General features: G+C 33.4%; 1 protein-coding gene and 1 long non-coding RNA gene across 2 annotated transcripts in view; both read right to left on the bottom strand.

Moving 5' to 3' along the window:
* The window catches only part of fax (failed axon connections), a 55072-nt gene that overhangs the window by 11376 nt on the left and 22443 nt on the right, over positions 1 to 21253 (bottom strand). The gene's annotated exons all lie outside the window — the stretch shown is intronic.
* Positions 9026 to 10160, bottom strand: LOC143302453 (uncharacterized). The gene is made up of 2 exons (XR_013057975.1): positions 9362 to 10160; positions 9026 to 9086 (listed from the first exon to the last, which is right to left on the bottom strand). It is a non-coding gene; the product is annotated as an uncharacterized LOC143302453 (long non-coding RNA).

The following is a 21253-nucleotide window of genomic DNA, read 5'->3' as shown; positions in this document are numbered from 1 at the left end:
TGGGCGCCCTGTCGCGATGTTCAGAAGCTGTAAAACGAGTGGGTCCTTATATTCTGTTCGTGGTCTTCACCGACGATTAGCTTCGGGGGATTCGAAGAGGCAGAACCCGATATAGAGCGGGGCAAGGCAAGAGAAGAAAAGTTTGTCGTTTTGACGCCAGTGTGAGGAGTTTATGTCTTTTCTGATGGATTTTCTTTGTGGATTTGGAAATACAAAGATTCACAGAGTGTTTGTGTTTCTAATAATGGGTAGAGTATGAAGGTTTATGCATCTGTGGAAAATTTAGAAATAAGATTCACAGAATGATTGTGTATACGATAAAACAGGGACGAAATACTAAAAGGCGGATTAATAATTTACTAAAATTGATCATAAGGCGAAATACGCTGATTCAAAGGCCAAGTCAATTTCAATCCAATTTCAACTTTCCATTACCTTAAAACGGTACTTCGGAACATATCAAACGACCGAGATATAAAGTATTAAACGGGAGAACTAAAACTATCCAGAAAGTACATATGTAGCAATGAACAAGATAAATCGAAGGAGACTTGGTATAAAATAATTCTCTTTTCTCCTCATTTTTCATCGTTTAATTCGCTCTGCGTTACTCGTCTAAATTCCTCTCCATCGAACCATTTTATAATTCACACGATGACCTACTTGAAAGGTAATGCAAAATGTATCGTTTTCCATAAATTAGAAATCCTCGTTTCCCCGGTAGAATTTCATAGGTAGATTGTGAATGAAGGAGAACCTCGTGAATCTCGAGGCTGCACTTACGTGCCAATTACTATCCGTGGCAACTGATGGAATGGCAGAAGGAAATCCTACGTAATGCGTGGTCCAATGTGGGATGCAGCAGTCTGCATCACTTACGACGAATCTGAAAAGCCTATGAGAAGAAATTACTCGGAAGAAGATTGCAGTAGCTGCATAACGCCTAATCTTCTGCTCGTTGTCTGCCCCCTGCCACGAAATTCCGATCCATAATCATACAATTAAATTTTAACGGACAGCGTGCACCATACGTGCTTGCAGAACTGTATCTGACGCTCTACATTGTCTGACTAGCACAAGAGATACAGTACAACAGATGTACGACATTATAGTCGATTATAATCGTTTCAATTATTGAAGTTGCAAACATTGCACTTGTCTTTAGACAGATGTTTTATCGATTTATTTTATGTTTTCTCTTCATTTGATTTTCCGATTGAAATGTATCCAAGCAAGTTGTATATATATATATATATATATATATATATATCCTTCAAGGTGCGACAAGACCGTAGATTAAGTCTAAAAGATTCACAAACACGCGTAGTGTATTGTGCATTTTTCTTGGCACGTTTAGTTCGTAATTTTCTAGTTAAATTTTAGTGTTTAACATTTTATGAAATGTACGAGGATTTTCAAATCGTAAAAAGTTGTATTTTTTGTTCCATTAAATGGACTAAACTTTCTTCTGATATTTTAACAGCATTTTTGCAAATTCTTACATTTTCTAAGTATAATGCTAAAAAATCTTTATTCAATTTTACATTACATTACATTTGTCTACTATCTTCTATTTTCTTATTTAAAGGAAATTGTATTTTCTAATCTGAAAATTCCTATATTTTGGTACATTGAAAATTCTTCATTTAAAATATGTATTCTTTACGTACTGGGACAAAAGGCTAATTAAAACGTGGGTTTTAAACCTACGCCTGAAAGTTTCATTAATTATATATTCCATCTAACGAAACTAATCGTGAGCAATCCATTGAATGAATTAAATTTCCCAGCGTAATGACGAAAACTTTTTGTGTTTTAACGACTAGTATTTAATTTTCTGTTCCGTACAATTTTTTATTTGACCCACATTGACCTTAGTTTAAACATTAAAAGGGTTAAGGATCCTTTTACCATTACAAGATTGCAGCGTTAATTATGGAGAACAACGGTTTCTTCATAGCACGAACGTGTATAATGAAGATCCCCGGCTACATTCATTTCGAAACGCCTACTTAACGAACGACAAACACTTTTGACTGGTGGAAGTAGGAAATTATGAGAATCTTTTTAAAAGATTGCTTCAATGGCAGGCCTGCAATTAACATTCGCCAAGCTATATATTTACAAACTAACTGAATACTAACTTCTACCTTTTACGATATATTACGGCTAACCAGATAAGTCTAACACTTGTATGTATATCGATTAATTATTAATTAGTGCTACGTAAACGTCCCACATATTTGTATGTACGAACGTGACAATACAATTCTTACGTAATCATTCATATATGAAAATGAAGTTCCTGCTTTTCAAATTTAAAATATGAAAATAAATATCGATTATACTTAAGCTTCTTTTAATTGGAATTTTACGTTGGAACGCTAGTGTTTTCAAATTCCTGATGGTAATTTTAAGAAATACAATATTGCAAATATCTTTCATATAAATCTGACATTATCTAAATAAATAGGATAAGAAAAAAGTGTTCGATTCTCTGTCTTCTAATTCCAAGATCAAATTTCTTTCCTCCAAACCAAGATCTTTTTTTAAAATCCACAGTCTTAAGCATGTAAAGACCAACGTCCCTCAAGGTCCGAAAATACAAATGAGGTATCGTTAAACGAATAAATAACAGATATAAAATCCAACGTATGACAGAGAAAAAACAATATTCCAATTTTTTCGTTACCCCATCAAAACGTGAAAACAATCACCCCGTAGCTTTTTTACCTATTTTGATTTAACTGACGATTTTCGATTACGCATTTGGAACAGGTCCACGTATAGAGGATAAAATAAATAAAAATGTAGCGGTATGCGACGGGACACCGGTTGAGAACGGAGAACGAGTCGGCCGGAGCGAGTCGACTCTAGAACTCGGTAGAGAGGTCGGTGGCCGGCCTACCTCAACGTATCGACACTCGATGCCGCACATGTCGGCCAGCAGTTCAACACGTGTGTGTCCAGATAGTTCACCTTGTTCGCCGCGTTTCCGCGTCAACGTGCACCAGCACCGTCGTTTCACGGGCTACCGCCTCTTTGGCGTTGTGTGAAACGACAACGCTTACGGACAGATATGAGATTCCACCGTGTATACTTAGATTATACGTAAATACATACATACAGTGGCTAGAAAAAGTATTTGTATATCGTTGTATTTATCATAACATTTATACGCTAATTAAATAAGTTTGTCACTTGGTAGCAAATAGTACTTTCATACGACTGAGAAAAATCTGATAATATCGAAATGAAATATAGATTCTGGTAACAAAAAAAAAAAAAAACGCATGGTTAGAAAAGAAAGATAAATGTCAATTCTTTTTATAGCTACCTAATATAGTAAATAGTATGCCCGACTGGGGAGATACGCTCCGTGGGAGACCAATTGTGAATACATCGAGGGCAATTAGAAAATTATATCGCATTCGTCGCTTTCATCGTTGATACAGTGAAACAAAATCGCCGTTGCTTTTTGTGTTAGCAGATGACTTTTTATGTAACATTCTTACGTGTTTGTTTTCTGATTATTTATTTTATTTTGTTATATCCTATGAACGCTTTAAGAATATTTTTAAATTTAAATGTAAATGTTTCGTAATATGCCAAAATTATGGAACGCACAAGACACACGTGTTAATATTATCAAACCGTTACTGGATTATATAATTATACATCGCTGCTTTAACATGAATCATACCGACAATAAGAAAGGAAAAATACTCCAGCCCATCGAACAGATAAAGATCCTCGTTTTTTCATCATATACAGAATTATCTTGAAATGACTATTTCTATGGCCGCGTTCCGATAGATCGTCGGCGATCGAACAATGAACTTCCTTCATTGCCGCCTGTGAGACGTCTTACGAAACGTCCAAGATAATTCTTCCTTGATATCTGGACAATAGAACAGACTCGAAGGAAGCGTCTTCTCGTCTCAGGCCTGCCAAGCCATCATCCACTCGATGCGATTACGGCATCACGTATCCTTGATAAGGGTTACCAACGTCGAACGAAACACACTAAGGGACACGAGTTCTTTCCACGTTCTTGAGATACCGAATAGATAGCGCTTACGTGACATGGAGATTTACGAATAAGACTTTCCAATGAATTCTTGCGACCATGTGAAGGTTCTTTTCTTCTCAGAAGTTTTGTCATTGAAGACACTCTTATTAGGATTTAATTAGGATTATCTAGTATTTTTTGATACGAAGATTCTTATTTAATTTTTTAGATTATTAAGATTTTATTTATTTTTTAAGATTCTTCAGATTTTCATTAACTTTTTAAATCGTCGTAAGATTGTCATATTAGTACTCGTATCGATTAGATGGAATGTAAATAACTTGATTTTTTTAATTATTAAGATTTTATTTATTTTTTAAGATTCTTCAAATTTTATTTATTTTTTAAGATTCTTCGGATTTTCATTAACTTTTTAAATCGTCGTAAGATTGTCATATTAGTACTCGCATCGATTAAATGGAATGTAAATAACTTGATTTTTTAAAATATTAAGATTTTATTTATTTTTTAAGATTCTTCAAATTTTATTTATTTTTTTAAGATTCTTCAGATTTTCATTAACATTTTAAATCGTCTTAAGATTGTCATATTAGTACTCGTATCGATTAAATGGAATGTAAATAACTTGATTTTTTAAATTATTAAGATTTTATTTATTTTTTAAGATTCTTCAAATTTTATTTATTTTTCAAGATTCTTCGGATTTTCATTAACTTTTTAAATCGTCGTAAGATTGTCATATTAATACTCGTATCGATTAGAAGGAATGTAAATAACTTGATTTTTATAATTATTAAGATTTTATTTATTTTAAAATTCTTCAGATTTTCATTAACTTTTTAAATCGTCGTAAGATTGTCATATTAATACTCGTATCAATTAGATGGAATGTAAATAACTTGATTTTTTTAAATTATTAAGATTTTATTTATTTTAAGATTCTTCAGATTTTCATTAACTTTTTAAATCGTCGTAAGATTCTCATAATAGTACTCGTATAAATTAGGCAGAATCTAAACAACTTGAAGACTGCCTTAACACTTTTCCATCGAAGATAAAAAAATACGTCCGATATGTACAAAAATTAGTTCGTTAAGAAAAACCTCTTTGTTTAAAACAATCTCGTTATAATCTTAAAAAAATTTAAAAATAACCTCAGGTAAGAAAAAATCACGAGTCACGATGTTGGCCATTTTAATCCAACCAAATTTGCCCCGATCTGTTCTCTTGATAAAAGTAACTAAGCCAATGGGGAAATCCAAGCTAAACGAAACACTCTGTATGATCCGGTTAAAATCGCAGTGATCGGAGCTCCTTCAGGGAGACCCCTAGGGAAAGAATCGCCCTGTATATCGCAACGTCCAATATTCTTGTTCGTTCTATGTTGAAACGGTGCAATGAACCCACGCGACGAAACGAATTTCTCGCGGTGGAGGAATACCACAGAGAGAGCAGAACGTTTGGCCGCGTGCAGTCTTTCGAGCGTTCCAACGCGATAAGATAAGCAATGATGAGGTTCAATTGGAAGATTAATTAATTAAGACCCGCGGCAAAGGGGATAAATTGGGTACATTGCGGTGGTATGCCGACACGATGCTTCTGTTGCCACTACGCTAAACCGAACGACCTACGGCTCTTCGCCGTAACCGGGGAAAAATAAGGAAACATAATTCGTACTAAACAGAGTGCTATGACGACTATGTCGGCTACTACGTACCGTTATATCGTTCGTTTTTATTTTCGTGTGTATTATTTATTACTTTTACATCCTACTGTGAATTATTATCGATGTATTATTTTTACATAATTTTGCGAATTTGAGCGTAGAAGTATACGACAGTAACGTAACGGTTAAGGAGGAATTTGTAAAATTGGGCACTCGGTTTTCCATCAGGTAATTATAATATTAATTCGGGTAATTTGTATGCTGTGTTGTATATATGCATCATGACATTCAGCGATATTCAATAGAAACGTAACTTACGACTAGGAGGCATGATCGAATTAAAGGTCAATCCATTGCTCGGTGAATCACATTTACGTGAATGACATATGCAATGCTCGTAGGTATCCTTTGTTTACGTTTGACATTAATATGGCATTAAAATGAAGATGTAAATACGGATACAGATTGAAAATCAGAATTATAGCAAAATGCATATGCAAATATAAGCGACAAAATATACGTATAATAAACAGACTGTGGAAAAATTCATATTTTAATCAACGCAATTAAAAAACTGAACCTTCCACGAAAAGCTTCACGTGCAAACTATTATACAACGAATGCTACAGTTTTAATATTTTCTATCTTTTCTGCCATACTTCTGCATCTTTAAATTTTCTACTACATTTTTAAATTTCAAATATCCACCATCCGATAATAAATATCTAATAACAAATAACTCTAAAAAGAATTTAATCTTATATATATGTAGCCAATTAGTTACCTAAATTAAGCAATATTCACTTATTTATAACACTCACTTATAAATTATACTTATCTATAATAAGTATTAACTTATTATAAATAATCAGCCATGTCACTGCGCCACGCCAGAAAAATTACTGAAAATTCTCAACGCGACAATTGATTGTAATTTTAATAAATAAATAAAAAAAAAATATATGTAGCGGCACTCGACAGCAAACTTTCCAACGGTTTCTGTCCCGTGGCTCGCTATGCAAAGACCCTATCCTTCGAACAAGATGATTACCAGATGCCGATACATTCTTACTGAATATTTTCAGTTAGCCTAAGGACCCGCTACAAATCTTAGAATTTATTTAGTTAAGGTCTTCCAAAAGGAACAAATAATCTGTCTTAACAGTCTCTATACCTACCACCTACTACGGGAAGATACTGGAAATCTGCTTTCCTCACGTACGACGCTTCCTGCTAGCAACTTTTTCTCAAGGGTGGTTAGCGCCCTTTTCCAACCACCAACTCAAAATTTAGCCAATTAACAGCGACGTGCATTTCCCTCACTTTTCGAACCAACGCTTTGCTCAACGAATCCGATGATCTCGTATCCTTAGACACACCCCATCATAGTTTTTCCTATGCAGCATCATCGTGATGAAAAGTCAGTCGCGAGACGCCTGTCCGAATCTCAGGCAATCATCGTCCGAACTCGTATAGCATATCGAATTGATAAACGAAATTAATAACCGCGAGTTTTACGCCAAGTGTACTCACCGAATATATTTGTTAATAAATATTTGTCGTTAAATATATTCGAGTGTTCCTTCAATTATCTATCACGCACATCATCTCATATATATATATATATGTCGGGTTATCATTAGGATTTAAGGCGCGTAATGATTCTTCGTTTGAATTAGCCATTGTTTTACAAAACAGAGAATATATTTACGCGAATAAACAAGATTTTACAAAAAAGAATATTATGAATAATGAGTTTAATAAATGATAAGATTAACAAACGATAAGTTTAACTAATAATTAGATTAAAGAATAATAAGTTTAACGAACAATAAGAGGAACGAATAATATGTCTTACGAATAATAAATTTAACGAATAATGAGATTAACGATTGATAGGTTTTACGAATAATGAATTTAATTTACGCTATTAACAATGTTCCGGGGTTCAAACGAATCCACGGCCAACGGGATAACTCTTTACTATGCGTAGAATAATTTTAAACACAAAAATACGATTGCTGAGACACTCGGTAAATTGCTCGATGTATCACTTTCCAAGGCGATCACACGAATGAATATCCGATGAAAATCTTTTTCGCTATACGACTGCATTTGTTTGTTATATGCTCGCTGGAAACATCGAGAAGGTTCCAATCGTTGTTGCTAGGCAATTTCTCTCAAAAGTTTGTTGTATACTCTTTGGAAACATCGAGAAAGATCCAAACGCCGTTACTAGGCAGTTTCTGTCTGGAGATTGATTCCTAATACAACGTGTGTCCCATTATATCGACATCTCTAAAGTACAATTCTATGTGATTTCTAGGGAGAACAATACAACCGATCCACACCTTCGTCAGGCAAAACGTTTATCCCGTGACCGTGGCTACGTTCGGCGACCAGTTGTCACCTCGAACCCATTTTCGCTTTCACAAATATCAAACAATTACAAATGACAATTGCTTAATTACAGTTATGATAAAATCTAGGCTAAAGCATTAGAAGGCTTCCTCAAAATTGCAAAGGGAAGGCTCCGGTTTTCCTTTCATCTCCGACATATATATATATATATATATATATTAATTATAGGAAATATAATTTGCTTCATAGAAAAGAACAAATTTCCTACGGTTTGAGAATACGCCTGTCTATCGTACGATGGAAATAAATAAATATTAGAAAGACAGGAAAAAGGTGCAATAAATATGCCAAGCAGCAAGAAGAAACGTCTACGAAAGAAACTTTCATGGAACGCTGAATGGGTTAACAGGCAAACTTGATGGCAATGGAACAAGAGACGAGAAACTCGAAGAGTAAATAGAAAACGGTTTTACGTGTACAGGACGAGCTAAAAATACTGTAAGTAGGAGAGAACGAGAAGAATTACGAGCAACCAAAGATTTATGGCAGATGCGGAGGTTGTATTAACGATGGATTCGAAAAAGAAACGTTTATAGGACCCACATGATGCATCGCGAGGAAACGTGGGTCCCGTGTATAGTCGCATTGTGATCCAATTAAAGGATAATTTAATTATGGGCGGAGTTCGATTATCGCAGTTGCGGTACATAACGGTACTCCTCAATTTCCCTGCCTGTCCAGAGTTATATAACTTCCCATTACAAGTAACTTACGCATCGGTATTCGTTTCACGATACGAGGAAATAGATCCATCACCTAGGAGGTTACGAGTTCATCCACTACATAATAAAGAATTCTCCAACATGATCGAGTATAGTAATTATACTGTCATGTTTAATTGGAGCCACGTTGAATTATGAGAAATTTTTTCCTTCTGCTTTTTCTCTTTCTTTTTTTTTCTGCTCTTCTTTTCTTTTTAATCTTTCCTCTTGAGAAGTGTGTTGAGTCATGCGATGCTTTCTAAAACTAAAAACTTTTTTTAGTCTACCCATCGTTTGATTTACTACCTGTAACATATATATATATATATCATACGCGTGTGAGTTGATCTAGTACATAACGAAGAAATTTCTAATATAATGAAACACAGTAATTATAGTGTCTTGTTTAATTGAAGAATAAATTATCAAGGAATTTTTGTTTCTTATTTTTTTTTTTTTTTTTTTTTTGAGACTTTTCTTTGAGAAGTGGTTCGGGTCGGCTTAATTGGGGCTGAATTAAAGAGAAATTTTTGTTTTTACTTTTTCGGGAATTTTTCTTCGAGAAGTGGATCGGGTCATGTAACACTTCCTTAAATGTTTGCGCTCGTACGTTCGTTTCCGAGAAATTCTTTACCGTTCATTTCCAATTTTGGAAGGTCTTTTTTATTTATATGTCACATTAAACTGGCACAATATGCTAAAAGAAATGAGCAGTTTGTAATTTTTATTCGTATTTATGTCAATACGTTCTATTGTATAACGCAATGCATGCAATTATGTTAAAGAATAAAAGTTAATTTCAAGATCTTCTCTCACACTGTGGTTAATAATAATCCGTTTCATATTATATTTAAATAAACTGTAAGAGGTAAAGAACCTCGTATAAATAGCCTATCGATCGCACAATAAAGAGGAGGATAGAAAGAGATGGTCTGATGAAACAACAATAACAGCTTTGATCAAAAATAAAATCACACCAACCAGACGGAAAGCCATAACGAACTACTATATATGTTCTACTATACGTATCTCCTTCAAAATGCATATATAGTAGCCGCAATTATTTGCATGTAACTTTTATCTCAATCGAACTATAAAAATATGTACTCTTTCCTTTTTAATTCAACAATATATACACAATCAACAATTTAATTAACCATTAAATGAAACAAAGATGGTTGGTAACTGGTGGTACAAGCGAAAAGGGGGTGATTCTACGCGAAAAAAGAAGTCGAAAATATAGAATAAAAATTGTTCTTTTGATGCTTTGTTTTCGAGAAAATCGACTTTGAATTTTCGCTCGGTACGCGTGCACTTTATCGCGTCTCGTTATAACGGATCTCACTGTAGATCGTTGTCTCGATGGAAAAATTTAAAAAAAAAAATTAAAAAATGAAATTTCTATTCTATATAATATATAATGTATAATATATACGATATAAAAATTGAATGGTTTCATAGAAAAATAATAACTTCTAACTACATGTAACTATAAAAGATATCACATAGCCCTATTTCTTCTATACTTAAGAATATCTAACGAATAAAAGGAACAGACGTAATTTTCTTCTTTTAATTACGATATCTTGTTTACCAATGACGATCGACTATTACAAAAAAGTCAGAAACGATCAGAAATATCGTAACTTCTAAATACGTAGAACTGTAGAAAATACCGCGTAGTTTTCATTTTTCTTCACTCAACAACAACATCTAGTGGAAACAAGGGAACGACACAATTTCCTCCTCTTAATTATCATATCTTGTTTTCACCAACGATAATCGGCCATTAAACAGAGTCGAAGATAAGTAGAACTGAAGTTCGTAGACGGATGCTCGAAATCCCACGAATACTCTTCACGCGATTCCGGTGTGACTACGAAGTCAAAGGTTAAACGACCCTGCATTCCCGAAACGAGCATCGTCACGAAGGAAACTAGCTTAAACTATCCGACAATATGGGATCGTTCGTTAAGAAGAATGAAGAAAAAAAGAGAAAGAAAAAAGATGGGAAAAGGGAATGGATGAGTTACGGAGCACGTCAATTGGTCGCTCGCTAATCAACGACTTCAAGAGAGCAAAACGACTACCTTTTTTTTTTCCTCCTATTCGTCTCTCTTCTTTTCTCCGCCTTCTATTCCACGTCTATTTAAGCCTTCTTTTCTCTTTTATTATTCGCTTTTGTCGACAAAGATTGTACGTACAACGTAGTTGCATACTGAATTCTTGTAATATCACTGTGTAACTGTAATTCGACGGTGTAATATGGAATTTGTTGAAATTTGAAAAGTTTACGATGTACCAAAATTTGTATACAATTTTTGATAGAATCTATACGTAATGTACTAGAATTTTATATAAGAAAATATTGAATTTTTTGAATTTTGTCATATAACAATAATAATTATAATATTACCATAATAGGAGTTTACATTGTAATATGGAATTTATTAAGCTTTATTTGTATGGCGGTAATTGTTGTATAATTTTTTGATCAAATCTACTATATACTGTACGAGACGTTTACTATAATCCAACAATTTGAACAGATCGAATGAAATAATTTCTTCAAGAATTTATTATGGCCAGAAGACGAGAATTGTTACTTAGTTCTCTTGGAAAGATAACATCCAAATATGTGACCATTGGATGTTAACCTCTTGAAGGGCAAATATATTAAGACCACGACAAGATAATTATCTTTTTCTTTTCTTACAAGAATAATATCCAAGTACTTGGTCATTAAGCGGTAACTTCTTGTAGAGACAAATTAACTAAAATTACAGAAATTTTCTTCTGCAAAAAATAATGTACAAATATTTGATTATTGAACACAATGATCTGAAATGCACGATGATTTGAAAAAGAATCTCGTATACACAAAAATATTTCTCTAAAATACTGCTTATCACTTACAATTAATTACAATCGCACTTAAATTAAAAGAAAGTCTAATTGTATGCATTATATGCCAATATACTTCAGGAGATTAAGATTAATTTCCCTGGCGATTCATTTATTCGCAAAAACGTTCACTGTATCTTTTCGATTAAAGGAAACAGAAACTAAAGCAATTGTTCGAGTATTTAACGAACTTTTAACATCGATTTACTTGGAAACGAGTCTCCCTACACGTATACTAAACAAATGTTACTTTTCGTCTCATTTTTCACGTAAATTCACCCATTTTTGGTTTGTATCACCAGTTTGGAAATATCCTCCTACATTGCTTCTCCGATTTTCTATAACGAATGACGATGATCGACTCGTCTCTTTGTTTCATCATGTCCAAGAGATACGCACAATCGGCGAGGTCCATCCAGAGGTCTCGACGCTATTTTAAGAAGCCTCTGCCCCCGCATTCGTTCCGGCGACTTTATTTCTGCCGCGATAGAAACCATCGAGATGCACGCCCAGCACCCATTTGGCCACGAAACAGTTTTTCTGTCGTATGCTTCGTCTACTATGAAACGCATGATGGTGTCTGGTGATGAGGTCGTTCAAGGGGAATGATTTCGTTGCAACAGATTAACCAGAGTTTCTTTATCATTTTCTGTTTCCTTTTTTCTTCTTTCTTTCTTTCGTCTCTTAAACACTCGTTGATATCATCACGATATTTCTATGAATAGAACAAATGCTTCTAATAAATGGTGTATGTTTTTTTTAATAAGAAACTTTTTTCAGTCCGCAGCTAATTGTGCTCCTCTGTATGCCGAGGATTCGAACTCGCGACACGTCGTTTTCAGTTCTGGGCCTCAACGAGCGTAGCTGGCTGCCCCGCCGAATAGAACAATTAATTCAGATTAAACCTTCTAGTGAAATTTTATCCCCCGAAATTCTTCGAAACGAATTTTTAACATCTTTGAAAAATCTTTCGAATACTTCTCATTGAAGCATTGACTTTCTAACGTAACGAAGACTTGCAACGAATATCTCAGAATTGTTGTAATTAAGTTTTAAGATCTCTTGAAAGTCCAGAACAGCAAAAACGAATTTAGATATGGACACGAATGATCTAGTCTGCCTATGGAGGATTCGAATTTCAACGATGGCCTTGTCTCGCAAATGGACATCTACCTTTATGAATATAAAGATAAATACGATTCTTCGACTTCTTTATCTTTTATTTGTATTTGCACTCGTTGCAGATTGCGATCAAAAAAGAAACACGGATTTATCCCAGCTGCATGAACCATCCTATATATATGCGTAGCAAGGAGAGTAGCGATAACGGGGGGCAAATATGTGCAAACACGTTACTTAAACCAGTTGCGTCATACGAAATTAAAAATGACCTTTCCAAGTTCCTTTATCTCACGCACAGGGTTCTAATACCTATACCTCCTTAGGCGGACACGTGTCAGGATTTCGTGTCATGCGGATCCATTAAGGAGTTTAAAATTGCTCAGAGAAATTTCTTTCCAACGTTGACCACGTATTTTCGAGAGAAACGATTTTTCAACTCTGTTCCTTATTTTATTTAAAACGTAAATACAAAACCTAAAAGAATTATCATTATTTCTCTATTTGTTTCTTATTATAGCCATCTGTAATTACTATAGCTTTCTTGAGTTTCATAATAAATTATAAATGTTTATGCAAATTCCTATCTTTATAAACATACCTAAAGAAATATCTTAGATTTACTTCAGCCTCTATAATATTGTAACAAATATTTTACTTTGTATAGTTTGTATACCTACACGTATTTCTATATACTTAGACATTCCATAAAATATTGTATTTCTATATTATTTATTATGGCAAGTAAAAAGTTATAGCATTTCTCGCATCCTTATTTCTTGTTACTTTCCTTACCTTTTGATATCTTATCAACGGTTTCGTATCGTTTTTTCATGTTTCTTAGTTTCCGAATATTTTCTATTTAAATCGAATACTCGGGAACAGTAGGAGAAATTTAGAAAATTCTATATGGTCGACAAAGTTTCCGATTGTAAGTTCTACTTATTTGCCTAAGGCCATACTTATGACAGCTACATATTCTTGGAGTTTCCATGCTTTGATCAGTCGCAAATGTCTTTATATAGTGCGCTTTAGAATACTTAAGAAGCTTCATGAAGTAAAAGCTCTACAATGTACATATTGTTCATGTTCTCCATGGATGATTTACATGAACAGATTTATAAAGATCGTAAAACAAGAACACCTACGTACCTTTTAGTCTATAAAAGAAAAGACATAGAGAAGATTAAAAAAAAAAAAAGATCAGAATTCATAGGACAAAAGTGCAAATAGGAAATCGACAAGGACAATTTAGCTAGCACAATGATTAAAATCACACATGCACAATATTTTTCAAAAATGCGATTAACACAAAATATCTAAGATAGTCATCTCATAAAATATACTTTGAACAGATTAAAATTAAGTGGTAGATCTCGGTCGAAGGTTGACATTGTGCAAAATACGTAGATTTGAAGTTTCTCAAACATCGAATAACTATAGTTATCGAGTTCTTCAAACTGAGAATTAGGCTAGTTCATATTCAAAATGTTCCATCTAAGAAAAGATCAGTCGAGAAACTTTAACAAAATAACACCAGCATTTTCATATACAAGGAACAAATTAAGCCAAAGAATTACACTCCTAAAATAATTCATCAATATTTACACGTTCGATATATTTCAATTTACATGTACGTACATATTCGTCTTTTGTATTCACATATTTTTGGAAATATTTATGTTCCCCATACTTCAGATTTTTCACCCTATATATATAAAACTGAGTTGTTCTAATTCTCCATAATCGGAATGTTTTGGCGAATAAGAAGAAAATTATAATTATCCAGAGGAAAGATTAAAAGTAATCAAGGTTTAAGAATGAAACGACGGAGGATCGATAGTTATCGATCGCCTTTAAAAATAAAAGTGTACTGTACACTTGAAACGATCGACCAGCTGCCACTGGCATCCTTTCTGTTATTATATTTTTCTTACTGCGTTCTACATATCGAATTTCGCCTCAACGACAATTCCATACTGATATCCTACACCTTCAAAGAATCTTCAGACACCTTGTATATATTTGGATTTACAGTAAAATCTCCATTTAGGGAGTGCGGTCGATATTACGAAATTTATACAGATTTCTTTTTATGCACCTTAAATGGACACCATGAAATTTAATGGATTGTATAAGATTTACATTTATGTCTGCGTGTGTGTGTGTGTATATTTTAGGATTTGCGAATGACGACACGTTGCACCAGGTGCGACATTTTATTTCTTTTCCAGGCATTTAAATGGCCAGGTGAGTGAGTCAGCCTGTTTCTCAAGCGTGGCAAGTTGAATTAGGTATTGCGTACATCTCAAACAAGAATGCGGCGTGTAAAAGAGTTTTGGAGGAAAGGTAAATCTTTCAAATGAGCATTAAAAATTGTATGACAATTGTAAAACAATTAAGGATAATTTTAGACGATTATAAGAGAAAGATTTTAATTAGATTTTTTTAAATGGTATACTTTCATCAGAATTTTCTTTTTCATTTCTTTAGATAAAAGTAGATAGAAGTTTTGGAGTCCTCGATGTTGTATGATATCGCCGGTTTATCGAAATCGATTCGTGTCAGTGTGTTTTTGGATCTGTGATAAAATTAATTTCACGAAAGATCGCGATCTTCTTGTCGAAAGAGCGAAACTTTCGCCTGGAATCCTCGATTTTTACTGATACGGAAAAATCTCTTTTACGATAAATTGTAACTACGGAAAAATGACAAAATTTGCAGCAAAATTTACTTTTAATTTTAATAGAGCAAGGGTATTAAAATAGTTATTTTATGTTGTGAAATTTTGCTAGGAACTTTTAATGGCTCTTTTTTTACCAGTTAGTTACGTTCGACGAGTTCATACTCATCGTGTGAAATAAAGAATTAGCATTTACTATAGAAACTACTTTGCTTTGAAAAATACCACACTGAAATCGACTAAATTGCTTAAATTCTTTTTTCTTTCATTTTTCTTGTTCATAAATTTCATTATTTTTTGGCCATTTTCAAGTTTTTATTAACAACGCCTATTTCAACCATGAATTGTTAATTTCTTATCATATAAAAATGTAATAATAATAAATGTAAAATCTTTCGTAAAATTTATAATAAGAATATTTGTATATTATATATTCCTCGATTTTACATTTTACATTTCACGTTCACATCGAAGCTAAAAACTATATCTCCTTGAAAGAAATATACATTATGTGCATTCCAAGGCTTCGAGTTTTATTAAACTCCAAGCTTACTCTAACATTCTGAATGCTGAAATTAACCGCTTAATTAAACATTTTTTAAATACCAATAATAAATTGATACATTCATAATTATCGCATATATGAAACGCATCGTAAACTACCATTTTGCTTTAAATCACAGATCCTAGAATAATCAATACTTCATAACTTTCTTTCCACGAAACCTTTTCCTACCAAATCGCAATTATGCGATTCCTAGATCCACAAACGCTATCAAGCAATGATCCAGATGAAGCTTTATCGAGCCATGAATTTCAATTGCTGTCTATACTGCGTTCCACGCTGAAAACGCATAACCCGTTATTATACCACCAATATAAATAATCACCAGATATGTGTACAGTGCACATATATACCGGGTGTCTCCAGATGGTATCAGAAGCGAGCAATAACTTACTACGTGTGCAAAAACAAGTGGGAAACGTAGAATAACAATCTCTTCGTTCGAAGCTGTTCTTTTCAAGAAAATCAATTTCAAAATTTATGGAATACATAAATTTACAAATAAGCACGGTTCGAATCGATGTAACTTTCTTGCTTAACGCCTCGTTTTCGATAATATCGAGTCCTAAAATAATCGACATTTTTAAACTCCAATTATTAATTAACTAAACTTTACTAACCAAACCGTTTATGTTTGCTTTTAGAATTATCATCTACCCGGTATTATTATACCTTTACTGCATCAATCTCGAGATTTACTGGAGAGATTTAAAAATTCGATCGTCACAGTAGCAAAGCCACAAATTGAGAAAATTCCATTTCGTATTCTTCGCCTATTTTTTAATATGAAATCATCTACAACTCGATATTATCGACTATTTTAACACACCATATATAAGCTGTCTTAAATAAATATTAAATAAATAAATAAATGTATATATATATACACATATAAATTATTGCGGTAAGAAAGGAAACGAAATCGTTCCGAGCAGGTTTCTCAAGTGCAGACATGATTACTCGCGATTTACGGTGTCATCGATGCACCAGCTGGTGGACAGTACCACTTTTACGTGTCTGAAGGCTCTCTGAATCGGTTGGTGAGCTCTCGGCACCCAAGTAGTGCTAACGTAACGGGATCACTAATATTGCTGGTGTCGTGTTACAGATTGCGAGTAAGCTGTATTACACTTCTGTTTAGCGTTGCTTAGATCTTACGGAGCCTGCTTGTTCTTATAATGTATAGCTCAGACTTGTACAATGTCGAAACAAAATTGTGAAGAATGCATAAACACAGAGTAAGGTGATTTATCATTTAATTCAAACTTCCTGTAAATCTCAAAGTTTGTATCTTAATCTCATTTTGGTTACCTACGATGAAACAGGTTTTCCAGTGCGTGAAGAACGGTTTAGAGGAAGAAAATATACTTGAAACGAGAAATCCAGTATATTAGTGGAAAAATTGTCTGAAGAAACTGGAAAAGTGACTAAAAAGAGGCACTATATCGTACAATATGGCCATGATATAGGAACACGAATGATTCTGATATTTAATAGTAAATAACATAAAGAGAATTAAAATCTGCATAGCAATACTATATAATATTGGAATAGAAATATTTCTGTTACTTAAATATAGCGAATAACAGAGGAAATAAAAATCTACAAGAAAGTAGAAATATGTCTGAAAGGGGGCATTATAAATAGCGTGAGAGCAATTTCTTTAGTAACTGAGAATTAAGACAGGTGATTTCTAAAATTATTTCATTTACTGATGGCTGTCTAACGAGCCAGACTGCTGAGGTTCAACTTCTTCATTATCCAGCTCCATTCTGCACAAATGATTGTGATATTTAATAGTAAATAACATAAAGAAAATTAAAATCTGCATAGCAATACTATATAATATTGGAATAGAAATATTTCTGTTACTTAAATATAGCGAATAACAAAGGAAATAAAAATCTACAAGAAAGTAGAAATATGTCTGAAAAGGGGCATTATAAATAGCGTGAGAGTAATTTCTTTAGTAACTGAGGATTAAGACAGGTGATTTCTAAAATTATTTCATTTACTGATGGCTGTCTAACGAGCCAGACTGCTGAGGTTCAACTTCTTCATTATCCAGCTCCATTCTGCACAAATGATTGTGATATTTAATAGTAAATAACATAAAGAGAATTCAAATCTGCATAGCAATACTATATAATATTGGAATAGAAATATTTCTGCTACTTAAATATAGCGAATAACAGAGGAAATAAAAATCTACAAGAAAGTAGAAATATGTCTGAAAAGGGGCATTATAAATAGCGTGAGAGTAATTTCTTTAGTAACTGAGGATTAAGACAGGTGATTTCTAAAATTATTTCATTTACTGATGGCTGTCTAACGAGCCAGACTGCTGAGGTTCAACTTCTTCATTATCCAGCTCCATTCTGCTTGGATGGAACATCAAAGGCAGCTATTAAAGACTGAGACTTCTAATTGCATTCATAGTACATCGATTGTGGACTAACAATCTCGAGATCCAAGTTATAAAGTTTTAACGAACCCAGTAAACCCAGTACTTTCTGACACACAGATCAATCTTCGAATTTACTATTCATATCACAATTTCGGATAAAGTGAACACAGAGGGAACACCCGAAATGTAAATTTCGAATTTTCAAGCAATTTCTCAAATCCCAAGTTGCCCAGATGACACAAGTATAATCATCTAATTAAATACCAAATTGATATCGCATTTTAGAAAACTCTATCCTTGGTGTGTAATCTTTATCTGATTAAAAATATCATACTTTCTCAAGCAAATGTGGCGAAAAGCCATCGATCATCGACTCTTTGATTATTATAGAAAAATTACATTCTCTATTGTCGATTGTATTTACTTCTGGAAAATGTGACTTTTACATTCTGTACGATGTAACGACGATCGAGACTTCACTGTGTCGATTTCAGGACATACCATTCCAGTAAATCATCGACCATGAATAATTGCCGTCTGTTTTCTGATCGTTCTGCTCGATAAGGAATCCCCACGTTACCCACGCATAATCGCATTACGTTACGTTAAAATCCGCTAATTTATAACCGTCTCGTTAGGATAAAGCGTTTATCGTCCCGTATACCGATCCATTCGCATCAATATTAAATAATTATCCTCGACGAGAATCAATGCCTTCTGGTCACTGAATGAGAGGTATTGATGATCAAAGAGACATCAAATTTGTTGCTTTACTATACAAATATTTCGTTTCAACTGATAGGAAGAATAAATTGAATCTCATTATTATCGTTATATATTTATACTGATGCACACGATTGAACGAAATTTATGAATAATACGAGGCGATATACGGAGTGTAAATATTGGTGCTGCTGGCCAAGTTCCATAGTTTTCGAACAGCTCGACTTGAAATTTTTATTTGAAATTTTACTCGAAAACAAAACACATTATTTTTCGAGTGTAAAACGTTGTGTTATTTTATTACCAATTATTGTATAACGCACAATGAATTAAATTTTCAAAATGTTCTTGCAAAATTTCCCGGAAGTTTCAAATCTTCTTCATATTTTGAAATTTCAAATCTCAAACTCTAGGATCAAATTTTTCATGTTGCGTCGCAGCTCATGCAATTTACAGGATTTATCGTTATTTAGTATCAATGTGAAAATATCTAGGGCATGCAGGTAGTTTTCACTACAGTACTGAAAAAGTCTGTCGTAAAATCGACTGTTGGACTAATTTCCATCTTCTTTCACAAACAGTAGATTCTATTTCGCTGCGGGCTAATTCTAACTAATTAGGAAATAACGAGGAATTATCAGAAATAGAACTTAACGATTCTACGTAATAATAATATTTCTACGGTGAAATTGATCGATTACATTATAATGCTTAAACATTTGAAATTTAACTAAGAAGATTAATGTCTAACATGTGTGGTACCTACAATCCATGATAGTTGTCACAAATATATACATACAATTTTCATTGCATGCGTACAGATATTTCTTAATTCTGTTGCTCAAGCAAAGTAGGTGTAAGCACAATCGCTTTTCTAAATTGACGCTTTGAAACGTATGTCGAAATACGTTCTAATGCAACCACCTGTCTGCAAAGGAAAGGAATTCAACGAATACAAGCGATAAACATTAGCAAAGCATTAGAAATATTAAATATTCAAAAATTGCAAGGAAAACGAAACTTATGACATTAGTTGTACCAATTGAAATTCTCGACGTTTTACTCCTTCCTAGTCCTTTTATCATTTTATTGTAGAAACAGCTAAGCTTCTAAGTTCAATTGTATTAATTAAATATACAGTTTGATGCAATTTTCTTTCAGATTGCTCAAACGCTTAATCGTGTACCGCCACTTACATTCATCGATATAATTTAACATCTTACGACAACTACTTTCATTATTTTGTAACTCGTACTACTTAACATTCAGAAACCGAATTCAAAGCCCCTCCATCTTAATTGTTCGACAGACACTTCACTGATCTTTTTCGTATAAACAACTGTAATTCCTATCACTCTGACCATCTATCTTGAAATTTCTGCAAATTACAAACACTTTCAAATATTCGATACAATTTAGAAGCCAGCAAAAGCGCGCAGCTCCGAGTTCCCAAACCGCACTGCATAGATAAATAAGTAAAATAAATAACTACTTAACAAAACCGCGCATAAATTTCCCGTGGATTCAATCGAAACATACAGTAGCGTATATGTACGTCGTCCGGATTCAATCAAAATATACGGAACGTATATATACGCTGGCCGGATTCAAAGGACTAGGAAACAGCGTAAACAGTGAAACCGTTTGCTCGCATCGTGCTAAGGAAGAGCCACTGTTTACATTTCTACGTATACAAATTCTTCCAAAACGTTATTGGTAACGAGAAGTTTGAAAAATTCAGGGATATCCTAATTATCGAGTAATCAACTAAATTAGAATATTTGACAAGAGCTATATAATAAAATTTAATTGAATTGTAAAGTATTATAAATGCTATTGGTACAATTACATATAAACGTATTGTCTATACTATATATAACTATACTACATGATTACTTTTAAACAAAATCTACTATCAACCAATTATTCAATGGAATAACTGACCCCTTATAATATTTCTGCCTGTAATAAAAAGAAACGACGTAATTACGAAAGGTTCAACCTTCAATTGTACGCTTCAAAGCCTACAAC

The sequence above is a fragment of the Bombus vancouverensis genome, chromosome 3, assembly GCF_051014615.1.
Source record: "Bombus vancouverensis nearcticus chromosome 3, iyBomVanc1_principal, whole genome shotgun sequence".
Taxonomy (NCBI): domain Eukaryota; kingdom Metazoa; phylum Arthropoda; class Insecta; order Hymenoptera; family Apidae; genus Bombus; species Bombus vancouverensis.
The sequence above is the reverse complement of the archived record's forward strand: the minus strand, read 5'-3'. Positions and strand labels throughout refer to the sequence as shown.